At 45.4% G+C, this 16,726-nt stretch overlaps 1 protein-coding gene across 5 annotated transcripts in view; it reads right to left on the bottom strand.

The window, feature by feature from the left end:
- The window catches only part of ADCYAP1R1 (ADCYAP receptor type I), a 483,354-nt gene that overhangs the window by 354,137 nt on the left and 112,491 nt on the right, over positions 1–16,726 (bottom strand). The gene's annotated exons all lie outside the window — the stretch shown is intronic.

Genomic DNA, 16,726 nt, shown 5'->3' with positions numbered 1-16,726 from the left:
CATAATTGTATACTAGTATCCATCTCCATTGTTTACCTGAGGTGCCTTTTAGTTGTGCCTATTAAAATATGGAGAACAAAAATGTTGAGGTTCCAAAATTAGGGAAAGATCAAGATCCACTTCCACCTCGTGCTGAAGCTGCTGCCACTAGTCATGGCCGAGACGATGAAATGCCAGCAACGTCGTCTGCCAAGGCCGATGCCCAATGTCATAGTACAGAGCATGTCAAATCCAAAACACCAAATATCAGAAAAAAAAGGACTCCAAAACCTAAAATAAAATTGTCGGAGGAGAAGCGTAAACTTGCCAATATGCCATTTACCACACGGAGTGGCAAGGAACGGCTGAGGCCCTGGCCTATGTTCATGGCTAGTGGTTCAGCTTCACATGAGGATGGAAGCACTCAGCCTCTCGCTAGAAAAATGAAAAGACTCAAGCTGGCAAAAGCAGCACAGCAAAGAACTGTGCATTCTTCGAAATCCCAAATCCATAAGGAGAGTCCAATTGTGTCGGTTGCGATGCCTGACCTTCCCAACACTGGACGTGAAGAGCATGCGCCTTCCACCATTTGCACGCCCCCTGCAAGTGCTGGAAGGAGCACCCGCAGTCCAGTTCCTGATAGTCAGATTGAAGATGTCAGTGTTGAAGTACACCAGGATGAGGAGGATATGGGTGTTGCTGGCGCTGGGGAGGAAATTGACCAGGAGGATTCTGATGGTGAGGTGGTTTGTTTAAGTCAGGCACCCGGGGAGACACCTGTTGTCCGTGGGAGGAATATGGCCGTTGACATGCCTGGTGAAAATACCAAAAAAATCAGCTCTTCGGTGTGGAGGTATTTCACCAGAAATGCGGACAACAGGTGTCAAGCCGTGTGTTCCCTTTGTCAAGCTGTAATAAGTAGGGGTAAGGACGTTAACCACCTCGGAACATCCTCCCTTATACGTCACCTGCAGCGCATTCATAATAAGTCAGTGACAAGTTCAAAAACTTTGGGTGACAGCGGAAGCAGTCCACTGACCAGTAAATCCCTTCCTCTTGTAACCAAGCTCACGCAAACCACCCCACCAACTCCCTCAGTGTCAATTTCCTCCTTCCCCAGGAATGCCAATAGTCCTGCAGGCCATGTCACTGGCAATTCTGACGAGTCCTCTCCTGCCTGGGATTCCTCCGATGCATCCTTGCGTGTAACGCCTACTGCTGCTGGCGCTGCTGTTGTTGCCGCTGGGAGTCGATGGTCATCCCAGAGGGGAAGTCGTAAGCCCACTTGTACTACTTCCAGTAAGCAATTGACTGTTCAACAGTCCTTTGCGAGGAACATGAAATATCACAGCAGTCATCCTACTGCAAAGCGGATAACTGAGGCCTTGACAACTATGTTGGTGTTAGACGTGCGTCCGGTATCCGCCGTTAGTTCACAGGGAACTAGACAATTTATTGAGGCAGTGTGCCCCCGTTACCAAATACCATCTAGGTTCCACTTCTCTAGGCAGGCGATACCGAGAATGTACACGGACGTCAGAAAAAGACTCACCAGTGTCCTAAAAAATGCAGTTGTACCCAATGTCCACTTAACCACGGACATGTGGACAAGTGGAGCAGGGCAGGGTCAGGACTATATGACTGTGACAGCCCACTGGGTAGATGTATGGACTCCCGCCGCAAGAACAGCAGCGGCGGCACCAGTAGCAGCATCTCGCAAACGCCAACTCTTTCCTAGGCAGGCTACGCTTTGTATCACCGCTTTCCAGAATACGCACACAGCTGAAAACCTCTTACGGCAACTGAGGAAGATCATCGCGGAATGGCTTACCCCAATTGGACTCTCCTGTGGATTTGTGGCATCGGACAACGCCAGCAATATTGTGTGTGCATTAAATATGGGCAAATTCCAGCACGTCCCATGTTTTGCACATACCTTGAATTTGGTGGTGCAGAATTTTTAAAAAAACGACAGGGGCGTGCAAGAGATGCTGTCGGTGGCCAGAAGAATTGCGGGACACTTTCGGCGTACAGGCACCACGTACAGAAGACTGGAGCACCACCAAAAACTACTGAACCTGCCCTGCCATCATCTGAAGCAAGAAGTGGTAACGAGGTGGAATTCAACCCTCTATATGCTTCAGAGGTTGGAGGAGCAGCAAAAGGCCATTCAAGCCTATACAATTGAGCACGATATAGTAGGTGGAATGCACCTGTCTCAAGCGCAGTGGAGAATGATTTCAACGTTGTGCAAGGTTCTGATGCCCTTTGAACTTGCCACACGTGAAGTCAGTTCAGACACTGCCAGCCTGAGTCAGGTCATTCCCCTCAGGCTTTTGCAGAAGAAGCTGGAGACATTGAAGGAGGAGCTAACACGGAGCGATTCCGCTAGGCATGTGGGACTTGTGGATGGAGCCCTTAATTCGCTTAACAAGGATTCACGGGTGGTCAATCTGTTGAAATCAGAGCACTACATTTTGGCCACCGTGCTCGATCCTAGATTTAAAGCCTACCTTGGATCTCTCTTTCCGGCAGACACAAGTCTGCTGGGGTTGAAAGACCTGCTGGTGACAAAATTGTCAAGTCAAGCGGAACGCGACCTGTCAACATCTCCTCCTTCACATTCTCCCGCAACTGGGGGTGCGAGGAAAAGGCTCAGAATTCCGAGCCCACCCGCTGGCGGTGATGCAGGGCAGTCTGGAGCGACTGCTGATGCTGACATCTGGTCCGGACTGAAGGACCTGACAACGATTACGGACATGTCGTCTACTGTCACTGCATATGATTCTCTCAACATTGATAGAATGGTGGAGGATTATATGAGTGACCGCATCCAAGTAGGCACGTCACACAGTCCGTACTTATACTGGCAGGAAAAAGAGGCAATTTGGAGGCCCTTGCACAAACTGGCTTTATTCTACCTAAGTTGCCCTCCCACAAGTGTGTACTCCGAAAGAGTGTTTAGTGCCGCCGCTCACCTTGTCAGCAATCCGGCGTACGAGGTTACATCCAGAAAATGTGGAGAAGATGATGTTCATTAAAATGAATTATAATCAATTCCTCCGCGGAGACATTGACCAGCAGCAATTGCCTCCACAAAGTACACAGGGAGCTGAGATGGTGGATTCCAGTGGGGACGAATTGATAATCTGTGAGGAGGGGGATGTACACGGTGATATATCGGAGGGTGAAGATGAGGTGGACATCTTGCCTCTGTAGAGCCAGTTTGTGCAAGGAGAGATTAATTGCTTCTTTTTTTGGGGGGGTCCAAACCAACCCGTCATATCAGTCACAGTCGTGTGGCAGACCCTGTCACTGAAATGATGGGTTGGTTAAAGTGTGCATGTCCTGTTTTGTTTATACAACATAAGGGTGGGTGGGAGGGCCCAAGGACAATTCCATCTTGCACCTCTTTTTTCTTTTCTTTTTCTTTGCATCATGTGCTGATTGGGGAGGGTTTTTTGGAAGGGACATCCTGCGTGACACTGCAGTGCCACTCCTAGATGGGCCCGGTGTTTGTGTCGGCCACTAGGGTCGCTAATCTTACTCACACAGTCAGCTACCTCATTGCGCCTCTTTTTTTCTTTGCGTCATGTGCTGTTTGGGGAGGGTTTTTTGGAAGGGACATCCTGCGTGACACTGCAGTGCCACTCCTAGATGGGCCCGGTGTTTGTGTCGGCCACTAGGGTCGCTAATCTTACTCACACAGCTACCTCATTGCGCCTCTTTTTTTCTTTGCGTCATGTGCTGTTTGGGGAGGGTTTTTTGGAAGGGACATCCTGCGTGACACTGCAGTGCCACTCCTAGATGGGCCCGGTGTTTGTGTCGGCCACTAGGGTCGCTAATCTTACTCACACAGCTACCTCATTGCGCCTCTTTTTTTCTTTGCGTCATGTGCTGTTTGGGGAGGGTTTTTTGGAAGGGCCATCCTGCGTGACACTGCAGTGCCACTCCTAGATGGGCCCGGTGTTTGTGTCGGCCACTAGGGTCGCTAATCTTACTCACACAGCTAGCTCATTGCCCCTCTTTTTTTCTTTGCGTCATGTGCTGTTTGGGGAGGGTTTTTTGGAAGGGACATCCTGCGTGACACTGCAGTGCCACTCCTAGATGGGCCCGGTGTTTGTGTCGGCCACTAGGGTCGCTTATCTTACTCACACAGCGACCTCGGTGCAAATTTTAGGACTAAAAATAATATTGTGAGGTGTGAGGTATTCAGAATAGACTGAAAATGAGTGTAAATTATGGTTTTTGAGGTTAATAATACTTTGGGATCAAAATGACCCCCAAATTCTATGATTTAAGCTGTTTTTTAGTGTTTTTTGAAAAAAACACCCGAATCCAAAACACACCCGAATCCGACAAAAAAAATTCGGTGAGGTTTTGCCAAAACGCGTTCGAACCCAAAACACGGCCGCGGAACCGAACCCAAAACCAAAACACAAAACCCGAAAAATTTCAGGCGCTCATCTCTAGTTAAAATGGCGATTGTCAGGATCCCGGCGTTCAGGAGACTGACGCCAGAATCCCGACAGCCGGTGAAATCCTAGCAGAATCCTGACATCTGCCTGAAGCATGGCAAGTGCAGGGAGCCTGCGAGGGGACCCGCTTCCGACAGACGGGATGCCGCTCTTGGTATACTGAAAGCCTGCATCCCGTGTGCCAGTAAATCATAGCTATTCCAAGAGGCAAGCTGGATAGCACTCACGGGTCTTCAATTAGCATATGCTGGTAAATATAGTCTGCACGATTTAGTAGCAACAAGTCTATATGCATACATACACACATACGCACACACATATACATACATACAGATGGGTCCACCGTTATCTTGACTAGTTTTCTGTGCCTAGTCACAACATGATTTATTAGCATAAACCCTTCATCTATTGTTCTCAGCTGCAATACAATACAGAGAACAATACAGCAGGGGATTAAGTAATTAAAGGAGGGGATTAAGTTCGACTGGCCAGTCTCAGTTAATCCTATTAAAGGTCAAGATAAATGTGGACCCATCTGTACATACATATAAATAAATAAATGCATACATACATAAGCACACATACCTGTACATACTTACAACAAATACAAACAGTACATATAGAATACAGGGTAGCGTCTAGTTACCCTTACACCAGGCTGGGAAGCGGGAGAGGCAGACTGGCGGTCCTGTCGCCTGTGAGGAGCGAGGGAGCTTCTGCGGCTGAGCAAGTGCATTCTCCTGGACTTTCTCTGCGCAGAGAGCTACGTAGCTCTCAGCAGTAGCATCTCCGCGGTCACGATCTCGGCTTTTGCTGAGACGGAGACACTGCTGTCTCTGTCTCAAACATTAAACACTTGGCTCATCATGGGGGGTTTCCAGGTATTCAGAACCCCCCCCCCCCCCCCCCCCCGAGTGCGCTACTCTCTCTCTCTCTCTCTCTCTCTCTCTATCTCTCTCTCTCTATATATATATATATATATATATATATATATATATATATATATATATAGATATATATAGATATATATATATTTATACACACTGGCTATTTAAAGACTACCCGCAGCGGGTAGGCACTAACCATTGGGGCTCCGGCTGGCTCTGGTTTGTTTCTCTGCATGACCGTGGTAAGGGGATGTCCCTGCAGACTCAGCCATGCCTCCTCCCAGCATCAGTTAGGACTCAGAAGAGGCAGAGCCAGCCGGGAGAGTAGGTGTGGCTGCAGTGCAGCAGCACACTTCTAATGCTGGGCATACACAATCCAATTATCTGTCAGATCATCTGCCAGATCTGTCTGGTTGGAATAAAAATCTGGTAATGGATGAGAGCAAATGACAATTGACCATTTTCTCCCAAACACTGGAAAACGGACCAAAACTGCTGTTCATACAAATTGGTTAAATGCATGATTTAACCAATTTGTCTGAATGACAGATTTTGTCAATTTTCCAGTGTTCGGGAGCAAATGGTCAATTGCTCTCTTCCATTACCAGATTTTCTATCCAACCAGCCAGATCTGGCAGATTATCTTCCAGATAAACTGTATAGTGTATGCCCAGCATTAGAGAAACACACAAGCAGGTTCAACAACTAGGTATAGGGGAAGTATTGGGCCCCAGAGACAGCCCTTGCCCCATAGCAGCTGCCTCCCCTGCTCCTATTTTAGCTATGCCCTTGTATATACTGCATATACTTATACACTGAGACATTATAATGTGGCCATTTCATACCTAATTATCTACCATGAGCTTTTATCAAAGGACTGTAACAGATTGATTCACCACGCTGATTGTGGTTCTGGATGACCAGTACTTTCTTGAGGTTATTACAAATGGTTTTCTAGTTTAGGAATTACAGTGGAGACAATCATGAAATACTTCCTCTACTGTGTAATTGGGAGTTTGAGTGTTCCTAATTAGGGGTCATATTGACAGGCTTGGCATAAAGATTTTGGGTTTTAGACTTACTGTACAGGGAAAGTACTTTCAATTTAATAAGCTGAAAAGTATTACAGATCATTGACTTATTGTTGAAAGACTTTGGATCAGTGTTAAGTATTGTCAGTTTTATTCTATTAGATATTTTTATTAATAGAAGACTATTTGTTTGTGTTCTGATTTAAATTCTGCCAAATAAAATATGTAATTAGCTCATTTATATAACACAATTAGCACTGTTTTATTGCATATGTATTCAGTGTCGGACTGGGGCATCAAGGGCCCACCGGGGGAATGCAGTTATAGGGGCCCATACTTAGGGGTGTGGCCAGCCTACAAAGGGGGTGTGGCCAACCTCCACAGAGGCTTGAAATACACAATAGTTTAGTGCAGTGCAATGCAACATATCTACCATGTAAAATACAAGTGCACAGTATGGATCCTGATCCCTAGAGGAAGGAGAGGGCCCTCAGGCAGTGGGGCCACCGGTGGTTTCCCTGGTACCCCTGTGGGCCAGTCCGACCCTGTATGTATTAAATTCATTATCATCTAAAGTAGATGGGAATTGCCAATCTCCCTTGAATTACTGCCTTTTACTGGTGTTATAAACCGTATTTTAAATTATTGTTTGAAACTTAAAGTATTCAGTTAAAGTATTGCAACATGCAAATAACAAAGCTTTTTCGTCATTTTGTAAAATTATTTGTTTTAAAGATTTTTTTTGTTAAACATAACCTCACAAATCCTATGCAATATACTTAATGTTTTATTACAGTTAATACAAGGGGTCATTCCGAGTTGATCGCACGTAGCAACTTTTTGCTGCTCATGTGATCAACCTGACGCCGCCTATGGGGGAGTGTATTTTAGCATATCAAGGCTGTGAACGCTTGTGCAGCCCTGCTATGCTAAAAAAGTTTTACGTAAAACAAGACCAGGGCTGCAGTTACTCACCCAGTGCGAGAGATCCAGCGATGAAGGTTCCGGTCCTGACGTCAGACATCCACTCTCCAAACGCCTCGACACGCCTGCATTGGACTCACCACGCCTGTAAAACGGTGAGTATCCACCCCGGAACACCTCCCGCCTGTCCGTCTTGTTGCGATCGCCATTGCCATCATATTTGTCGCTGGCGGCATCGTTGGCAACGCGCGTGCGCAATGCATCCGCCGCGTATGTGCATTTCCAACCTGTTCGCACCGCAGCGAAGAACCGCTGCGTGTGAACGGGTCAGAATGACCCCCATAGTGCACTGCTTTTGGTGATAGTCATACTGATTTTAATTGAAGTGTCATATATTGAAATGAATTTTAACATAAAATTAAATATTGTTTAAAATAAACGACTATTAGATTGAGCCTTGAAAGTAACGAGAGTTTGGATATTTTAGTAAGAAATATTGAAAGTGTAGGATTACAAAACTATCTAACAATAATGATATATTTTGTTTTTAAATTGTCTATTTTATTGGAGATTAATTACTTTTTCAATTAAATTATATTAATCATATTTTATTAATTAAAAACGCATAGCTTTTTTTTAGACAGGATAGATTATCTGTCTGCTCAGGCCTGGTGCTACCCGCTCAGCAAAGGGATGCAGAGCAGGGAGGTGCCAGGCTAAAGAGGTGCTCCTCCTTCTCTGCATCCCTGCTGCCGGCTGACAGGCAGCGGCACCGACAGCAAGAAGCCTCCTCTCCCCCCACAGTGTCTGTGTTTGGCATTGGAAAAGGGGCGGAGCTAGATGTACTGAGGAGGCAGAGCTACACAGGACTACCAGACTGCTACAGAGAAGGAAGTGCTGCTCCGGATTCGGACAGCCAGACTGTGACATACCTCCCAACTTCTTTGGATACTGTGCAGGGACATCTTCATGCGCCGAAGGTGAGCACCTGAAATCGGGGCGTGTCCTCTGGCTAGGGTGTATGGCCTCTGGCTAGGGGACATGGCCTCGCAGCAAGCACTGCGATCACAAGCCACACCCTCATTTTCATCACTATGGGGGCATGATCAACGCTCAGTGAGCTGCTGGCCTTGCCCACTGTCCCTCTCTGCCATAGAATAGACGCTGTGCGTATGCGCACAGCATCTATTCACTGCTGCTCTGCTCAGAGATTTCCATGTGAATCTGTTACCGACTACACAATTAAAATAAAAAAAACATATAATAATATCACTATCGCCTAGAATCCCTATTATGTTACTCTTTTCACAAAGTTTCTATATATTGTCCAAGCAATTGTATTGTGTACTATATAATATCATAGGCATGCCATCTACGTATTTGTTTTTAATTTCTTTAAGGCAAAAAAATCTCTTCCTACAAAAATATTTAAATACTGTATGTTAGGTTTGGAAAAAAGAGACAATATAAACCCTTTTCCTAATAAATATGTTAGAGATATGTGAATGATTTAGATGACTTGCAGTCAGTTACTTAAGTCTTACACTTGGGGTAATTCTGAGTTGATCGCAGCAGGATCTTTGTTAGCAGTTGGGCAGAACCATGTGCACTGCAGGGGAGGCAGATATAACATGTGCAGAGAGAGTTAGATTTGGGTGGGGTGAGTTTAATCTGAAATCTAAATTGCAGTGTAAAAATAAAGCAGCCAGTATTTACCCTGCACAGAAACAAAATAACCCACCCAAATCTAACTCTGTCTGCACATGTTATATCTGCCTCCCCTGCAGAGCACATGGTTTTGCCCAACTGCTAACAAAGTTCTTGCTGCGATCAACTCAGAATTACCCCCACTGTTCGCTACCTGTATATACTATATCTCACATCCTTATCTGGCTCTGGGTCTACATATATAGATATAAATCTACAAAAGCAGAGTAGTATCAAGAGTTGTTGGACAAGTACTAATTACCCAAAACATGGGCTTGGTTGAGGGGCCTGGTGAGGACCCTGGCCAGCTGTGGAGTAGAAGAAATGCCCCACATTTATTTTTTTCAGAGCGGTCAAGGCCACACCTTCCAGAGTTGGCCATGCCCCCTGTATCACCTAGGCACACCATATGTCGTGGTGGCCCTGCAAATGCACATGTAGCACAAGGAAGAGGCTCTTTTAGGAACATAGCAGGGGCCACAGAGGGAAGTGGGGAAGAAGTAGGGGATGGTAACCCATGCTGGACCCAGCGCCAATTATGTCATGCCCCATCCCTATGATGGGATATTTTCTCCTTCCACTAGAAAACATCATAACTATTTGCAAATTGCAAATGAAATCGATGAACTGGTACTGTCATGAAAACTGTCATAATTACCGGCTAACGCACATTAACCCATAGATTAATAATAAGTACCCGGAGCTATGGGTTAACATGTTTGCGGCACCCGCGATAAGGGCATTTAATGCAGATTTCTGTTCAAGCCTCCCTCAGACTTGAAGTGAAACGTACATTAAGTGTCTGTCTATCCTGTATATTTTAGGACTATTGTGCTCTATGGGTAAAGTCTCTTTAAAAAATGCTTCTGCTCTTGAGAAAGCCAAAAGAAAAAAGAAAAAAAAAAACTAATGCACAAGTGGAGACAAAAGAAACTGTAACAACATGAAAAGCACATGCATTGTGAAATTTCGGAAGATAAAATAACAGCAATTCAATGTCCCCGCGTTCGTCTAGATGAAAGTTTTTTGGCAGAAAAGCACCAGACCATTAGCATTCGGCACACAAGCCTCCTGTCACCCGGCAGAAATTGTTTTGCCTCTCCAAGTCACTCAGTTTGTATTTAATGAGAAGGAATTTCTCCTTGTGCTCAATTCTCCTCCAGTACAGAATCTAATTATTGGTTAACCAGCATTCTACTGTCTTAAAGAAACGACAGGCAGATAGAGATAACATTGTGGAAAGGATGGAGCGGGATATGTCCTCAGTGACATTCACGCTGGTTGTGGTTCTTGAAACTGCTGTAACTTCATTAGCGAGATTCTGGGCACATATCTCCTAGCTGAGATGGAGCGCTAAACAGCCAGGATTCGCTTAGAGAGTAACAAAAGTTTCAATGTCATCTTACAGGTGAGCTTTAAAAAAAATTAAACTTTCTAAACAGTTTACCAATTCTATGTTTATTTGTTATATGGAAACAAACAAACCCCACACAGAACTGAGCAGAGAACAGTGCTTTACTGTGAGGACATAAGGTGCTTTGGCTTTTTTTCTTTTTGGTACTTTAACCACTTAACTGACAATTTTTCCCCTAAAAATCGCTCAGAAATTGCCTGTTTTTTTATATGAGTGAATTATGTGAAGAACATGAATCTTATCCAAAGTGAGTTTAGTTAAAAAAATATATATTTTTTTTAAATGAAAAATATATATATAATTCTTTCCAAACATCAGCCGGGAGCACTGGAGCATCTGGAACATCACGACCATCGCAACATTACTCTTTACATCCCAGACAGCCGCCAGGTACACAGGGTGGGGCTTGGGAGGGGGGGGGGGGGTTTGCTTTACACTTCCCCAGCGGCTGCTATTGTCTGCAGCTGCTGGGTGGTGGGTCCTGCCATGCTGACCGATCAGCAGTGATCGGCAGCACGGCAACACTGGGGGAGGGTGCAGGGTGTGGGAGGACGGTCCCTCTGACCGCAGCAGCGGAGGGAAGTTTCCCTTCCCTGCCACTGCTAACACTGTTTATCTGACTGGTCACATCCTGTGCGACCCGGTCAGATAAAGCACTTGGTGGTATGGTCGCATCTGATGTGACCATGCCAGGCAAGTGGTTAAGGTCTGTTTGCTAAGAACATCAGTCATGATTTGCTAAGAAAAATTCAATGGCGCAGATCAGTGATGCCCAGCTCCGGGTTTGGATCAATGGATCGACATGTTATGGTCAACTGTAGGGCGACACAAAACGGTTGACATGCATTAGTTTGACAGGTACAAAAGGTCGATAGTCATAAAAATTCGACAGATGAAAGATCGACAGTGCTTAAGGTCGACGGGTACAAAAGGATGGCAGGGTGAAAAGGTCGACATGACAATGTTCAAAACATTTTTGGGGTGGTTTTTTTTGTGAAATCTTGTATATTTCATGTTCTGTGACCACCCTCAGTATAAACATAGACTCTCGCGGACTTGCTTCGGGTAAGGTGGCTAGCTCCGTTCACCTTCGCCTGCCACAGTATACTACTTCCAAAAGATGTCCATGTAGATATAAAAAAAGGAAATGTTGAGAAAACATGTGAAACCCCCCCAAAACATGTCGGCCATTTATGTGTCGACCATTGTCATGTTGACCTTTTGTACCTGTCTACCTTTCACCTGTCGACCTTTTCTACCAGTCGACCTACTGCATGCTGACCATATGGTGTCAACCTTTTGACTGTTGACCAGTATATTGTCACTCTATCATCTGGATACCATCAGCTCCCTGGTGTTACTGACTGATAGATAGGGCCGCCATCAGGGGGTACAGGTGATACACCTGTATTGGGCAGGGCATAAAAAGGTGACGGTGGGCATCGATGGTCCCAATCGCACTGCTTGTGGTTCTGTGAATCAGCTGGAGAGTTTGGGGTGATACACTTGTCAATCTGTAACGCAAGATCATGGAGGACAGAAACCTCTCGTGAAGCAAAAGTACTAGGCACTACGCCATCCGTGCTACCCAAATGATACCAGTACAGCTGCAATAATTCTGAGGGGATGTGCACCATCTGTGATCACCATCGGTAACCCTTTAGTAGATAGGTAGAAGCCCGAACTTATCTTCCTTTAATAAATAGGGCCTTTGTGAGAGTTAATTAAAACCCCTTCAAAGCAATTGCTTCTTTGTATTCAGAATTGCATCTACAAATTGCACTCCTGACCCTCCTATAAAATGAATGTACAACCCCTTTTATTAAAAGAGACTTTTTAAAATGGTTTAAAATTGTCCTAAAATACTGCTCAATTTAGCCTTATGTCCTAAATGAATCATGAGAGTGAGGAGACACTGGGAATTTCTTTATTGCATCCATAAGTTTTGTGTGTTTTGGAGCTTTTTATTACAATGGCTGAAGTGTTCCTAAAATACTTTTCCCTCAGGTGGAGGATGCAGGATTGTTAGCGGCAGATAGCTCGGGACATTGTTCAGAGTTAAAGATGTTTTTATTAGAGAGCAAAACTTAATAGTCACTTCTTACGTTGCTGCTGTCACATATCTCACCTTCAGTTCTACTTTCCTGTCCTATTTTCAAAAATATAATTTACTTAAGAGAACAAAATACACACAGTGCGGTATTTACTTTAACCATACCCACCTGCTCTCCCAGAAGGTGTGGAAGATGTTTTTCAGGTAGGCCCCAGGACCCAGGAAGAGTGCGTGGACCTCCTTCACCTCACCTGCTTCCTAGTGAAGTGGGCAGGTTGGGAAATTTTAATGAGAATCGCAGGCCTGTGTGGAGAGGCGGGGCATTTTGCAGGGCAGGGGTGGGTCCTAATGATGTGAAGAGCCCAGGCCCATCCTCCAAAGTGCTCATAAACATAAAGTCAGCAAGTATGACTTACAATAAGTGTATGCATAAGATAAGCATCATTCTGACAACCTCACTCAGCAACTACTTCTGTCTTTGCATCTGCTTCCTTGGCTCTGGCTTAGGCTGGGTACACATTATTATAAGATAATTGATGGCGATTTGATAAACGCTCCTATCTGATGGATTAATTGTCAGATCGGTGTGCACCCATGAAAACTGAGCAATTTTTTACTCATATCACTTTCACACAGAAAAGTGTGAAAATCCCGGCTTTTACCTGGCATTTAAGTACCGGTCGTGTTGCTGATCCCAGCTTTACCCCCACACAGGAAAGCAAATTACTGGGTGAAACAGTTCTACCCGGTAATTTGGCGATCAACCCAGGTATTTCTTCTGTGTGAGAGTCAACCCATGATGCAGTTGCTGGGTCTTCAACCCTGGTAAAAATCAGGGAAATTCGACCCAGGCTGACCCTTTCACACAGTAAAAGTAGGCGGTAAATTTGCTAAAGGAAAGGTGCAAGTTCTCGCTAATGATAATGACTGGTAAACTATTTGCCTTTGCAGCCAATGCCTAGATGGATGAATCTTACAATGCGCAAAATTCTGGAAGATTAGCTGAGGGCTGACTAAGTGCGAGGCCATATAAGAGCCCCATTTTTTGTGATTGGTTGTTTATGACAAAGCAGTTGCTAGGTAGTTTTTCCAAGGGACCTTGGGAATTTTCCATAGGTTGTTTTCCTTGTCCATCAGTATTTGTAGGTGTAGGCTTCAGTGCATATAAAGCTTGGGTCATGTGCTTCATACTTCCTCTTGCCATTTGGATAGCTCCTCCCGCCCTCCCTCTCGTTTTTCTCTGATGTCATTTTGTGTTCTGTTTTTTTCTATTTTTGACGGCTATTGAAAGCCAGATAGGCGGGAAAGTCGCTACCAGCCAGCGGTCATTAAGGCCTAAGTGGTCATTGTGGGGCACCCTCTTTTGTAAAGACGGCGAGTGTGTCCTTACCCTGCGGTTGGACAATTGGACACTCCCCTACGGAAGCATCCATATTTGCCAGAGGAAGGAGTGGTGAGTCCTGCACAATGCGGGTTAGGCGTGTAGGAGGTGGTTGTTTTCGGTAGTCCCCTCCTCAGTTTTGGTGATATAATTAGATGACTGGAGCTGGCATTGGTAGTGCCTGTTCTTTTGCCATCCTCCAACATAAAATCTAGTTTAAGGTTCAGGTCAGCTATCAGTAAATACCGTCGGACCTTTTAAATCTAGCTATTGGTGTCCGTGTCTTTATTTGTAGTGTTAAGCTAGCTTAAAGTTAAAATATAAGTTATCACAATAAAATTATGGGCGCCTTATTGTGCTGAAATACACTATTTTTGTGTGCACCTTTTGCAATGGAGTAATTTACACTAGTGATGAGCGGGTTCGGATCCTCGGGATCCGAACCCCCCCGAACTTCACCCATTTTACACGGGTCCGAGGCAGACTCGGGTCCTACCGCCTTGCTCGGTTAACCCGAGCGCGCCCGAACGTCATCATCCCGCGGTCGGATTCTCGCGAGATTCGTATTCTATATAAGGAGCCGCGCGTCGCCGCCATTTTTCACTCGTGCATTGGAGATGATCGTGAGAGGACGTGGCTGGCGTCCTCTCAGTTTCGATGTTCAGTGGGCTGCAAATTGTGCTGCAAATATCTGTGCTCAGTGTGCTGCAAATATCTGTGCTCAGTGTGCTGCAAGTGCAAATATCTACGTTCTCTGCCTGAAAAATGCTCCATATCTGACTGTGCTCAGTGTGCTGCAAATATCTGTGCTCAGTGTGCTGCAAGTGCAAATATCTACGTTCTCTGCCTGAAAGACGCTCCATATCTGACTGTGCTCAGTGTGCTGCAAATATCTGTGCTCAGTGTGCTAATTGCTTTATTGTGGGGACTGGGGACCAGCAGTATTATATAGTAGGAGGACAGTGCAGAGTTTTGCTGACCAGTGACCACCAGTATTATACATTCTCTGCCTGAAAAACGCTCCATATCTGTGCTGCATTGTAGTATATAGTAGGACGACAGTGCAGAATTTTGCTGACCACCAGTATAACTATATATATAGCAGTACGGTACAGTAGTCCACTGCTCTACCTACCTCTGTGTCATCAAGTATACTATCCATCCATACCTGTGGTGCATTTCAGTTTTGCACAGTTTGCTGTCCACCAGTTTATAATATATAGCAGTACGGTACAGAAGGCCACTGCTCTACCTACCTCTGTGTCGTCAAGTATACTATCCATCCATACCTGTGGTGCATTTCAGTTTTGCTCAGTTTGCTGACCACCAATATATACTATATAGCAGTACGGTACAGTAGGCCACTGCTCTACCTACCTCTGTGTCGTCAAGTATACTATCCATCCATACCTGTGGTGCATTTCAGTTTTGCACAGTTTGCTGTCCACCAGTATATAATATATAGCAGTACGGTACAGTAGGCCACTTCTCTACCTACCTCTATGTCATCAAGTATACTATCCATCCATACCTGTGGTGCATTTCAGTTTTGCACAGTTTGCTGACCACCAGTATATAGAGCCAGTTTGTGCAAGGAGAGATTGATTGCTTCTTTTTTGGTGGGGGCCCAAACTAACCAGTCATTTCAGTCACAGTCGTGTGGCAGACCCTGTCGCTGAAATGATGGGTTCGTTAAAGTGTGCATGTCCTGTTCATACAACATAAGGGTGGGTGGGAGGGCCCAAGGACAATTCCATCTTGCACCTCTTTTTTCTTTCATTTTTCTTTGCATCATGTGCTGTTTGGGGACTATTTTTTTGAAGTGCCATCCTGTCTGACACTGCAGTGCCACTCCTAGATGGGCCAGGTGTTTGTGTCGGCCACTTGGGTCGCTTAGCTTAGTCACACAGCTACCTCATTGCACCTCTTTTTTTTCTTTGCATCATGTGCTGTTTGGGGACTATTTTTTAAATCTGCCATCCTGTCTGACACTGCAGTGCCACTCCTAGATGGGCCAGGTGTTTGTGTCGGCCACTTGGGTCGCTTAGCTTAGTCATCCAGCGACCTCGGTGCAAATTTGAGGACTAAAAATTATATTGTGAGGTGTTCAGAATAGACTGAAAATGAGTGGAAATTATGGTTATTGAGGTTAATAATACTATGGGATCAAAATGACACCCAAATTCTATGATTTAAGCTGTTTTTGAGGGTATTTTGTAAAAAACCCCCGAATCCAAAACACACCCGAATCCGACAAAAAATTTTCAGGGAGGTTTTGCCAAAACGCGTCCGAATCCAAAACATGGCCTTGGAACCGAATACAAAACCAAAACACAAAACCCGAAAAATTTCCGGTGCACATTACTAATTTACACCCATTTTGCTACTAACCCGTCGTCAGACCCACTGTATCACAATTCTGCTGGCAGACTGACTATAACTAAGAGGTTAGCAATTAAAAATAGCCAGAAGGCAGCAATATAGATTGTCCATATATGAATCATGAACAACATGCATACCTCCCAACTGTCCCGATTTTCGCGGGACAGTCCCGTTTTTTGGGGACTGTCCCACCCGCGGGCCGCAGTGTCCCGCGGTGTGGGGGGGGGGCAATTGGGAGGCTCTGTCTCTCGCTGCCCTGTTTAGCAGAGCAGCGGTGAATAGACGCTGTGCGCATGCGTCTATTCACTGGAGTCAGAGGGAGAGGGGGCATGCCCAGCTGGGCATGCCCCCTCAGTGATGAAAACGAGGGCGTGGCTCGCGATCGTGGGTCCTCCATGAAGCCACGCCCTTTCTTAGACCACGCCTCTTTCCGGGAGCGCGCACGGCTTCGCCGCGCGTGTGTCCCTCTTTAGGAGAATAAAAAGTTGGG

Source organism: Pseudophryne corroboree, chromosome 5 (genome assembly GCF_028390025.1).
Source record: "Pseudophryne corroboree isolate aPseCor3 chromosome 5, aPseCor3.hap2, whole genome shotgun sequence".
Lineage (NCBI taxonomy): Eukaryota > Metazoa > Chordata > Amphibia > Anura > Myobatrachidae > Pseudophryne > Pseudophryne corroboree.
Note: the sequence above shows the minus strand (reverse complement) of the source record. Positions and strands in the feature narration are given on the sequence as shown.